Source organism: Phyllopteryx taeniolatus, chromosome 10 (genome assembly GCF_024500385.1).
Source record: "Phyllopteryx taeniolatus isolate TA_2022b chromosome 10, UOR_Ptae_1.2, whole genome shotgun sequence".
NCBI classification, from domain to species: domain Eukaryota; kingdom Metazoa; phylum Chordata; class Actinopteri; order Syngnathiformes; family Syngnathidae; genus Phyllopteryx; species Phyllopteryx taeniolatus.
Window position 1 is genome coordinate 22,715,916 of NC_084511.1, and position 13,074 is coordinate 22,728,989.

A 13,074-nucleotide genomic window follows, 5' to 3' on the forward strand; every position below is an offset into this window, starting at 1 on the left:
CTGACACGGACAAAATGCCCCCCTGCTTCATAAAGGAAAGTAGTATTCCAGCCAGTGAGATCATGCCCGCTGTGCACAGCATGTGTTCCTAGTGATTTTTCCCCATTCCGGTGTCTAACATCTCTCTTTAAATGTAACGCTAAAAGATGAAAGTGATGGAGGTGAAACCAGCTGTGCTGCTTAATAAATAAAACGTGCTTGCCAACTCTGCAGCATTAATATTCAAACTGTGCAAGTTTATTCCATATTCTATGAAACGCTTAGGAGACTATCAATGGGGGCCAACTTTAAGATTAAAAAATATAGATTAGCATTTTTTCCCCCCCTCTCTAAACGATGGTGAAGTCGCTCGAATAATCCATCTCTAGCATCTGGCATCTATGATTGATGTACTGTACAGTGAACTCTTATCTTTTTTTAAGCAATGGATTTATTGATTTTTTTTTTACAGTATAAAGTGGAGCTCGGATTTACCGTCTAAATCCCCAAAGGCCAGTCGCATTGGCAGTAACGAACGACTAGCCAATCACAATTAAATCGTTGTACTCCTTGTACTATTCCAAAATAAAGATATGTCATTGTCCAACAAATGAAAAATCCAATTTGATTATTTGAAAACTATCTATAGCCCCCTGGTTAAGTCCTGGTCGCAGTTTTGTCACCAGAGAAGACAGCTAACCTATTTTGGCTGGCGCGTTTTAGCAACCGCTTTTCCCTCCAGAAAAAGGTGTTGCCAAAACGTTTCTTTTTAGTTTAAAATGGGTTACTTTATCCAGGATCCCTTGCCACATCGTGGCTGTGGTCTGTTATACACCGGTCTCAGTACTGTAAAATGCATAAATCAACGCTGGCTGAAAACCTCTGCTTCTACTAAGCCAGCTCGTTAGCTTAGCTGCTAGTTAGCAGTAGCTGGCTATCTCTCGTCGATCATCTGCCACAATGTGTTGAATGAATCTTGCATAACTTCATCTAATTGCGCTCACAGTCTACCATCAAAATTTCTAAATCCTTTCACATTGTCTCATTTAACATCGGAATTAATTCAATACGAGTAACAATTCTTAAATGTTGTCAGTTTCTGGGTTTAGCTAGCTTTCCAATGATACCCATCTTTTGAAATAGGATAAAGATTAGGAAAATTAAGGTTTTGGGGTCTCATCTCTTCGGCTGAGATCCATCTGACCAATGTTCTTTTATAAGAAAACAGGGGAGCGGTTTATGCAGATTGTAAATGCGGGCACAAGCTTGTTCATTTAGAATGAATTCTGATTCACTAACCTACGCACGGTGGTGTGAAGAAAACGGGCCAGCACACGTGTCATGAATCTGACGGTGACTTTGCGTATACGCTGAACTTGTACGCAGAATGAGAACATTTCTACGCATGTCATAGTGAATGAGGCCTATTGTCCTTATCGTCTAAAAACACTTCGGTTTAAGGAAATTAAGACATGAAAATGGCTGGATTGAGCCACAATACAATAATAGTCCACAACTGAGGCTTGCCGGTGGAAGAGGAGGAGGTGGAGGATGAGAAATGGGTGAAAAGCCCTGGAGACAAGCTGGTGTCCTTGGATACTGGTAGCAAAATAACAACTAACCAAACTGTAAAAGCAAGCCCGCGTCCCTGCCCATCTTTGCACAAATGTTTGAATGTCATTAGAGACACAACAAATGACTGAGAGCCTTGAATACTAAACGTCTGCCAGCAGCACGATAAATAGCGCAGGGAGGACCTTCGCCGGCAGCAGTCAATTCTGGGAATTCACATTTGCTTAGAGGGCAGGCATTTATTAATTAGGGCCACGGGCTTTTAACAGACTGACCAAAGAGAGGAATATATTATACAGTGGTGGCTCGTGATTGGCAGTGTAACCTCTAGAGGAGCTCTTGAAGAAGCCGGGTGTTAAAGACGATCATGCGCTGTTCCGCTACGTTAGCATTCATCGCGTGGAAATGTGCTGCTGCTTTTGATTATGGGATGGTATGTGCTGAAGGGCAGTCGAACAGAACACACTCTTCAAAAGAGCGCCGGTTCAAAAGACCTGCTTTAACCCCATCTCTGGTGCCTTTCAACTCGATTGCTATTACTATTCATCAATATACGGTGGTACCTTGAGTTAGGAATTTAATTTGTTCAACCATCATTAGTGTGCAAAATTAAGTACATTAGTACATTGAACTTTCAATCAACTTTGCAGCTTGTACCAGCATTCCTGACATGTTTACATATGATAGTGTAAATTAAAATGAAGGCGATACTCTTTACCTTTAACACTTTATCTGCAAATGTTTAGTGCACTTTAAAATGGAACCAAACACTATGGACAATCATGTACAATCACAACATGGGAACTGGGGGTAACCATTGAAGGCAAGATTTTGGGGGGGGGGGATCTTTTTTTAAATGGTCTGCATTAATAACACATGCTTTGACATTGCCCAAAATGTAAACCTCATGAAAGTCGGTTGAGAAATAAGCAAGTTCTGATTTATTTTCAATGTTTTGACTTGACTCCGACCAATTCATCAGTCGCAATTTTTTTTGAACCTATCTTCCGTTAATTGCTGAAAAACTTGCCTATTCACTGTTTTTATACGCATGTGAAAGCAATAAAAGTAATACTTTGGCGCTATCTCATGGAATATTGGTGGTGTTGGTCGGTTTAAAGGTCAAATATGTTGTGGCCGCGACGACCATCGCTGGCGACAATGAATGCAAGACCCAAGCTCTTTTCCATATTTAAATTGGGAAACATTAGTGATCCAATCACAGCAGAGCTCATTCATACGTCGCATAATAATGATAAATCTGACCATCTCAATTGCCAGGTGGAAAAGACCAAGTAGAATAGCTTGAAAAGGGACATTTTTGGCATTTCCAACAAAAAACATCATGCAAACATGCAAACCAGATAAAAGGACATCAAAGATCATCAAAATTAAATAGAAAAACTGTGTTAAAAGGGGCCCTTTAATTATTTGTGTATTTGCACTTCTTACTGAATTGATCATTTAAATCAATATTGAATCAAATCAAATTGCAACCTAAAGAATCAAAATCGAATAGAATCACAAGGTTAGTAACAATCCCCAGCCCTCGTTTTGACCAACTATGTTGTCAGGGAGGACATTTTGTCAACATCTCTGTTGCAAACCACTGCCTCTTGGCCACTATGAATCCTAATGTAGCACGATTGAACTAACAGACATTTTGGGATGACACAAAATTGGTTTTACGGGTGCTTTTGAGCACAGTGTCATAAAAACATCATCAGAGGTCAACCCTCAAAACTCATCGTCATCATCATCATCATCATCATCATCCATGCAGGTCCAAAAAAAAGATGATAAAATATAGGCCCATTTTGTGCACATTCTGTATGATTACAGTTGACTGCTTTGCTACTTGTTAGGAAACCACGGAGGAGAAATAAAACATTTAGGGAGTGCATCGCTCCCCGGCAGAGTTGTGTGAAAAGTTGAGACTACAGCAGCAATACTTGGGCGCCCATCACCGCATCCCGAGTTGAAACAAGGACACCCAACTTGAATAGCAACGAGTCAGCCATGCAAACATCATCTCCCCGGGGAGGATGGTTTCTTTACTGCCTTCTTTGAATTACATTTCCTCTTCCACCGTCATATTTGGCAAACTGGAACTATGGTGGACGAACAGCATGGTGGGTGCCTGACACACCTTTCTCTCAAAGGGGAAAACAAAATACAGTATAACGTCCAAGTTTGAACCTCCCCCCCCCAAAAGCGGCATTCAGACTGCTAAAGCCAGGATACATACTGTAAGAGTGACACATCTGATTACAAAGTCTTGATTTGAGCCACATTGTAGTTATGGTTTCCCTCAGATGGCCATTGTCACTAACCATATAAATGTATAACTATAATTGCCCCATCATATATTATATACTGTATATAAAGTGAACCGCCGCTATATCGCTGTTTTGTTTTTGTTTTTTTAATAGGACTGCAACCAACGATTTTATTACTCAATTAATTTGTTGCTTATTTTTTCAGTCGATAAATCAAATTTTTACAGTTTAATTCCATCCGTTTATTAAAAAAAAAAGGACATAATTGCAAATTGACGGTGCAGAAAATGCAAAGAATTATGATTCAGGTACTGGGATGGTTTGTAACATGTCAGAAAAAAAGGCTATATTATTGAACAAAGAAAAACCAAATGATTGTAAAAACTCTTATTTTGATTCACTTCACAGGTTCAAAGCCCTAATCTCAATTCTATAGAAAATGTATGGGAAGACCTAAACAGGCATGTGCGAGCAAGGCAGAATGGGCCAAAATTCCTGTCAACTATTGTGAGATGCTTCTGGAAGGATATCCAAAACATTTGCCCATGTCACACAGTTTAAAGACAGTGGTACCAAATACTCATGAAATACATTTTATGTCAACTTCTGACTTTGAAGAAAGTAATTAAATTTGTCTGGAAAAAAATCCTGTCATTATTCTGACATTTAGCAAAAATAAATAATTTTGACAATCCGAATTGAGTAAAAAGAGTAAATGTTTAATCTGACTTCAGGTCAGACAGTGAGAAAAAAAAGTGTACGCGTTTTTTATATAGTGTATGTAAACTTCTGATTTCAACCATATATGGCAGTTTTATAACCCTTTACGCGACATTTATCTGAACAGAAATGGTCGCGCAACACATGTAGACAATATAACAATAACATAGGGAAATATTCATTAACCTCTGCAAAGAACTACTAATATTACTGAGTACGAGAGACCGTTTCCATGTACAGTATATCGGAATTTATGTATTATACTGTCCCCAGCTGCCAAAGGCCACCAAAAAAAGAATTAAAGGCACACACACCAGAAGGAGCAGCAAAATGTCCCCTGAATTGAAACAAAAACATGAATTTCTTTACATTACATTTAATTGTCATTACTGTATCCTTTTATAAAGTACAATATCATAGAGTGCTATTTTTCTTTTCAAAAAATATTACAAGCATTTTTGTTGCATTTTTGGGAGGAGGCTGAAATGGATTAATGGCATTTCCATTCAATTCATTAGGGAAAGATGATTTGATATACAAGTGTTTTACGTTACAAGCGTGATCACGGAACAAATTAAACTGCTCTGTGTCTGTTAATGTAGCAACTCTTTGAAGGTTTAGAATAACCATAACATCTATGCTAATTTGGAATTTTCGTTAGCCTGTCTGTTGCTTTTTATTTTTACATTATATGTTCCCCTTAAGCTAGCAGACTTTTGTTTGATGTAGTTATATGGTTTGGTTGGACATTTTGGTGTTTTGTTGATTCTCTGGAACGTCTACCCGCGATAAACAGGGGTTCACTTCAGACTGTATTCTTCAGGCAGACGGACCTGTTGCTGATATATAGTCATCATCTTCAGTGTGATGCATGACAGGACGTGCCATATTAATCCTACATGGAGAAACAGATTTATACAAGGTGCAAAATGTAGTCGGGAGGAAAAATGAAGACGAAACCCAGGCGAGCGGGGCTTCTCTATGCTTGAACATATTCAGCCAGGACGGCACAAGATGAAGCGCGATCCAGCGGGCCAGTTAAATGATCCAATTCTCCAGAGAGGCATCAGTCATTTCGGGGCGACACGTGGCTACATAAAGCCTCTGATATTATCAGGTTCCCTTTTCACAGGAGTTCTTCACCAGGCATTAGGCCTCGTGTGACAGCAGCCCAAGAGGTATGAAAAGTCATTTGACCCCACCGCGTAGAAAACCAAGAGCAATCCTTAGCATTAGCATATTTGCTAAGAGCCAGTCGAGGTTAAGATCCTGGCCTGCCACCGTGCGGATGCCGATTCAACATTTTATTCAAATAAGAAGTCAACGAAAGAAAATGAAAAAGATGAACATAGAAAAATATTAAAACAGTTTTTAATATTAATAATATTATATTATATAATAATATATTAATATAATTATATAATAATATATTAATAAACATTTTTGCATGTTTTTGCAAATATGCAAGACCCAAAACAAATCCCCCCCCCCTCAGGGAAAATGAAGATGTTTTAAAAATGTAAAAATTATCATTTTCAATTTAAGCTGCTACATACTGCGTTAACATTATTTCTACTTGCAAATGTGCACCATCTTTAATAACAATACAGATTACAGAGTTTCATGTTAAAATATAACACAATGACAAAACATCTATATAAAAATTAGCAGGACTGAATACGCTGATCAAATATCTTTTGCTAAAAACAACACTCCTCTTGGTCAATCTTTATAACAGTAAACTTGTAAACCAAATGACAAGGCAAATTAAAATTTTCATTCAGCAGTGCAACGAATGTAGAACAACACAACACAACAGAGCACGAGTTTACATTCTTGAGTATCTTTGGAGGTATACGAGATACAAAATAAACAAACTGCCCCCTCGGGGATAATGAAGACACCTTGGATTGGAAACATCATTTTCCAGTTATGATGCTGCAGACCCTATTAACATGATTGCTACTTTCAAATGTGCATCTACACATTAGCTAGTTTTGTTTGTTCCAATCCAGCTGAATAGTGACGATGACACGATTGATCGCTAGTGGCTAAACTGCTAATGCTACGTGTGCTGGGAGGAGTGGGACTGTGCAGACTGTTCGCATTTTCAAGCTTTCCACATAATCACTTGGGTCTTACTACTTCAAATGAATAAACAGGTTTGTCGTGTTGCCCATTTTTTAGGGCACCGACATACCGTCGCCACACTACCGACGTTGAGCTACTTCTCAACAACAGCCTCGTCTCCACAGGAAAACTTCATTATGTTTACTTCTTACTATTTGTTTACTTCTGCAACTTGCAAACGAAAGTGGGGCAGAAAAAGGTTGACTCTGATTGGCTGTTGTCACGAACATTTCCATCATGTTTGATCGAACAAATATACTCACAGGTTATCACCGTAATCGCCCTGAAATTTAACGCGATCATTGATCGCGGTCATTTAATCGCCCAGCCCTAAGTTAAAGTCGTATCTCATTAACAGACAACAGTTTGTACAAAAGAGTATAGATTAGAGCTATGAAAGAATCAGTGGCCATTCGGATTGGCTTGTGAATCCCCATGAAAAAAAACGAATCCTGAATCAGAATTTTCACATTTGAATCAAAACAAATCCAAGAAAAACATAGTTCTTTCTTTAGTCTGACAAGCGCTGCAATGCTGCCACTTCTGTTGTTTTACAGTTCCCACCATTATTACTTAGTGTACATTGCTTCTGCGCATGTACACATTGTAGCTTTACCGAGATCTCCATAAAGTTTGTAAATAAAAAAATCATTAAAAAAATGTGTTCTCCGCTGAAGAAGGCTCCAGTGAGCTACACGGATAATAACGGTAACATATATCATACGTAGTAATGTTTTGCCAGTAACTTCACTCATTATGCTACTTACTGTAATTTCTCATGTATAATGCGCATTTTTCCCCCCCAAAAAATTGTCAAGTCCATAGTGCGCATTATACACAGCGATAGGGGCAAAGGGAAAAAAAAAACATTTTTATAAATGTATGCCGCCATCTAGTGGTTATAAAAAAGCTGTACACTTTCATTCCAAAATACCACCGCCACCAAGTGGTTATAAAAAAGGTGAAGCCTACACTTTCATTCCAATATGACAGGGGTACGTATGACTGTATATATGTACAGTTGTGCTCATAAATTTTCATACCCTGGCAGAATTTGTGAAATATTGTTTTTTTTTTTTTTTTTTAATATGACTGATGACTGAATGACAACCATCATTACTTTATTTTTGGTTATGTTTTGTTTAATGATAATGCTTTTCTGAAATGCTTGACCATTTAATTTGAATCCCATTAAAATGAAATTAAATGTGTTTCGCCTGGTCCTTCATGTTTTCTTTAAAGAATTGTACCCATCTTACAAATTCTGCCTGGGTAATCAAACATATGAGCACAACTGTGTGTTTTCTAATAAAATAATGATAGTTATATATAGTTATAGTTATATAATAGTTTTCAAATAAAAATAGGGCTGTGAATTTCAGAATAAGAGCAAGTAAATTAAAAAAATTATTAAGTGTTCAAACCAAGTGCTTAACTTCCGAATAATTCTTTTGGAAAAAATACAAAATACAGATAATACTTCATGTTTTGATCATATGGGTAGAAGCAAAATCATGCGTTGTAAAAATGCATTATACATAGGTAGAAGGGTTTTCTACAATTTTGAGATCAACTTTGGGGGTGCGTATTATACATGGCTGCGCATTATACATGAGAAATTACGGTATGTACCACAAACATTTATGGCCTAAATCTAAAAGATAAATTCATCCGTTAATGCTTTTTATTGCATGTTTTTGCATGTGAAAATTCCTCTCTGTTGCAAATTTAAATGACTAATAAAGGACAAAGTATTTTAAAACATTCAAATGTTCTACCTTTAATTCATATCTTTGCTGTTACAAGCCTTTAGGGACCAAAAAAATAAGCTATTTTATTCATTATATATATTTTTTATTATTCCACCAATTAATCGGTTATCTGAATTTTTTTTCCTGCCAAATAGTGGAATTGAAATCTGATGCCACTCCTTCAAAAAAAATAAAAAATCCACATCAGTCGGGGCCTGCACTAGACACTGGATTTCATCCCTGCTGATGCTCTGCCAAGCATCTACTACTTCAGTTGTTCAGTTCCTGCTTGTTCTTGCAGCTTTTTCTAGTACTCTTTGTCCTTAGAAGGAAAACAACTTTGGCATACTAGTAGGACAACTACAGGTTACTGCTAAGGCAAAATTATTTGGAGACTGCTAGTGTTCAATACATGCCTTCTAGTTGGGCCTAGTCGTGTTTCTAGTGCAGCACAGTAATTTACTAGTAAGGCATACTAGCAGGCAAAAAGTGGCATTAGTGGTGGAAAAGGTAAGACAGCCATTCTAGTAGTGTGCTGAACTGTGAAAACAAAGAGCATAGGCTACTATAACATGGACCTCTTAAACTGAATCAAGGATAGAATAAATGCTCAAATGGCATCCCATACGAGGGCCAAATTCGCAAAACAGCTATGATCTCTGGCTTGCGTAATGGCTTCAAGAAGAAGGATTTTGATGTGCCGCGTTCAAGGTCCCCTGTATGCCAATTATCATTGCCAGAAAACATTTTTCCACAGAGCGTTCGTGTTATTCACACAACTCAGTCAATTCAACTTAGAAGCCTTGAATGCATACAATAACATATATACAGTATTCAAAATCCTCCAGTGACACACGTTTAAGCGTCACCGCCGTGGTTTTTGGCCTCGTCCCAATGAATTTCCAATCTTCTAAATGCTACTATAAACTTTTCAATGATCGCCGTCAAGAAGCCTCCGCCGCCACTCGACATGAATAGGCTGCCGCTCCTTTTAGGATTTAATTTGCTCACCTTGACAGTATTCATAAAAGATCTGCTGCATTCAAAGTCAATGAAGGGGGGGGGGGGGGGCGAATTATGATCATTTTTCAGAACTGAGAAGGATCTTGATAAGGTGTGAAGAGATAGCACATTCCCTTGAAAAACAACAAAAGAGCAGTCGGCTATAAAGTAAAATTAAAGACATGATATAGAAGCCAAAAATTAGACAAAATAATGCTAGCCAACAAGCATAATAGTGAAGAAGAAGAAGAATCACCACCTTCTATTGAACATAGAAAATCTTTGGAGGGAGTTGAAAGTCTGTGTTGCCCAGCGACAGCCCCAAAACATCACTGTTCAAGAGGAGAGCTGCATGGAGGAATGGGCCAAAATACCAGCAACAGTGTGAAAACGTACAGAAAACGTTTGACCTCTGTCATTGCCAACAAAGGGTATATAACAAAGTATTGAGATGAACATCCGTTATTGACCAAATACTTATTATCCACCATAATTTACGAATAAATGTTTTAAAAATCAGACAGTCTGATTTTTCTGGGGTTTTTTTGTTTTGTTTTTTTCCCCCTATATATATATATCGACTGGTTAGAGCGTCTGCCTCACAGTTCTGAGGACCGGGGTTCAATCCCCGGCCCTGCCTGCGTGGAGTTTGCATGTTCTGCCCGTGCCTGCGTGGGTTTTCTCCGGGCACTCCGGTTTCCTCCCACATCCCAAAAACATGTATGGTAGGTTGATTGAAGACTCTAAATTGCCCGTAGGTGTGAATGTGAGTGCGGATGGTGGTTTATGTGTGCCCTGCGATTGGCTGGCAACCAGTTCAGGGTGTACCCCGCCTCCTGCCCGATGATAGCTGGGATAGGCTCCAGCACGCCCGCGACCTTAGTGAGGAGAAGCGGCTCAGAAAACGGATGGATGGATGGATGGATGGATGAATGGATATATATCGACTGGTTTGAGTGTCTGCCTCACAGTTCTGAGGACCGGGGTTCAATTGCGTACTAGTACGGTAAAAGTAGCTCTAGTAGTAGCTAGTAAGATAGCTGTTCTACTAGTGAACGATAGTCGTTCTACTAGTGCTAGTGCTACTAGTTCTTACCAGTGAGGACAAAGAGCGTACTAGTACATGGCTGTAGAAATACAACGCGTTAGCAAAGTGAGTAAATAATTCACCAATGCTGTCGAAGTGCGGTGCAAAACCCCAAATGATTGTGAACGACAACAAATAGGCGACGAATTGCGTCCACCATTTCCAGCTCATCAAGCCGCTTCAGTTCAGACACATTGGACGTCACGCGCCTCACGTCACTGTCACAAACAGAATGAATGCGCCAACGCCGGACGTTTTAAAATAGCAGAATGACTGTGGATGACAGCACTAAAAAAAAACAGTTTCAAGCAGAAGACGTACCCGCTTGTCGTCCTGTGCTGTCACAATGTTTCTATTTCTGTTTTTCTCCTTCAGGGGGCAGACATGTTGGCTTCGTACTTCGCTTGTCCATTTGATGCTGATCTTCTCCACACCGCCACTCGCAGGCGCGGAGGAGTAACTGCAACTTCCCTCCACTAAAGTTGAACTTTTTAACCCTAACGTACTGTTCATTTTCCAAGCACACATTGTATGTGCAACGTCAATTTTTAACAATAATATCCTCGTAAAAATGCTAATGTGAGTGATTACATTATATTACTTTGAGAAAGTATATTGAAGTAGTTACACTACTATTACATTTTCAACAGGATAACCAACTACATTTCCAAAAGGACGGTAATTGACCCAAAACCGCCTGTATCACATTAATAAATGGATTATTATCAGTGTTTCAGTGAAAAGGGAAAGTGTATTTTTATTTACTACATTGGAGGAAATTATTTTTGCAGGTGAAGATCTCACAACTTGTGTCAAGGCACTTTTTGACCTCTGTTTAACTTATAGTATGTTCTTTTGAGCCACTTAGAAATAGAGTGGCCTAGCTCCATTTTTGCCATTTTGCACGAGAGCAATTTAAGATTTTAAGACTGTGACCATAGTGAGGATTAGCGGTACAGAAAATGGATGGATGGATGGATGACTGCAACAACATATGGGGATTTTTATCTTGGTGATTTATATGGCAATGATGATTTTTTCTGGATACTTTGTTTTACAGAAATTGCAGTTTTACTCTGATTTGGGCAAAATTGGCACTTTCATGAAAGATGATAAATAACTCAATCAGTCTTTGAATTTCACTTTCTGAGATGTTTTAGATAGCAAGCCCGGTGAATTTTACAAATGGCAGTTGGCCCAGCGTTGCTCTGATAAATCAGGAAACGTGCTGAGTGTTCCCTCTAATGTTGATAATTGGAATTAAACCTCAATTTAGAACAGTATTCATCTGAAAGATTATGAAAATGGACTTGGCCCACTCTAATTCTCAGTTGCTCTTATGATTACTGCATTGTTCTACTGTTTTACTCTTTCACTGTTTCGAGATTCCCCCCATGACTTTGAACAGAACAAGAGGTGCATGTTTCTGTTTCTCCAGTCCAGTTCTCCGGACTGTTTTAAGTTCCCTCTTGAACACTGTTACCATACCTGGTATAGATTCCAGCTCACCTGCCACCCTAACAAGGACAAGAAATGTAGAAAATGGATGGATGATGGATGGATGAATTTATTCACCAATTCAAATTCATGTGCACGTTTTTAGTCCGTGGTCATTTTTTTTAGTGCTGTATGTAATTTAACATACATACTCATGAAATGTCATTCACGGAGCCAGATAATGAGAAGTGCATTTTCATTAAGAAATAACACACCACTGGGGATATGATTAATTTATCAGGAGATATAACTTTAGCATATTGTGATTATTATGATCGTGACGATGGGGTTTCATAGATGAAGTACTATCAAATTGAATTACTTCAATTAAAGCTTACAAATGCAGCCACTGCAAAAAAAGTCAAAATGTTGATGATAAATTAAAAACAAAAATGTAACAATGCACATCACTTATTTTAACATTTTTGTTCCTGTAAAAAAATAAGTTCCCATATTTTTTTCCATTTAAAATTCTAAATGTTAATTTTATGACATATTACGCAATTTTTTATATTATATAGTATATTTCGTTGTTGTTTTTTTTAAGATGGTATGCATTTTTTTCTACCTGAAAACAATTCATAAAAATTGAATCACGACTTGTTTTCTAATAATCTCCTTCCAGTGACCTGCATCAGAATAATCCTGCAATTAATTCTTGTACATTTCCATTATTAAAATGTGTGAACGCGACAGCACTGACCCGGGAATTTGTCTATTCCAGGACTGAAAAAATTGCAAAGTTGCCTGTAGGATCTGTGCAACGTCGGAACAAACTGAGAAGAGCTAATGCTCGGCTCATTTATTATGCATGCTTTTGTTTTGTTACCCTCCCTTCCATACACTGGCTCACTTCATGTATTTTCTTACCATTTGTTCCACTTTTCGCCTGGGTAGGGATTGCCTATGGGTATGAAAAGTGCTAAATAAATCATGTTTCTTCTGTTCAACTATGAGGGATTTCAAGTGGAATTTCTCGCATCCAAACCAAAGGCAGCGGCGCAAATGAAATGTGATGTGCGTAAGGTATGCGGTTCAAATTCTAATTTGATTGCAA

At 38.2% G+C, this 13,074-nt stretch overlaps 1 protein-coding gene across 2 annotated transcripts in view; it reads right to left on the minus strand.

Moving 5' to 3' along the window:
- mrpl11 (mitochondrial ribosomal protein L11) overlaps window positions 1-10,974 on the minus strand; it is a 65,224-nt gene extending 54,250 nt beyond the window's left edge. For both annotated transcript variants that reach the window (XM_061788186.1, XM_061788185.1), the window contains exon 1: window positions 10,842-10,974. The gene's annotated coding sequence lies outside the window, so the exon portion shown is untranslated. The remainder of the gene's footprint in view (window positions 1-10,841) is intronic.
- Between the last annotated feature and the right edge of the window lie 2,100 nt (window positions 10,975-13,074).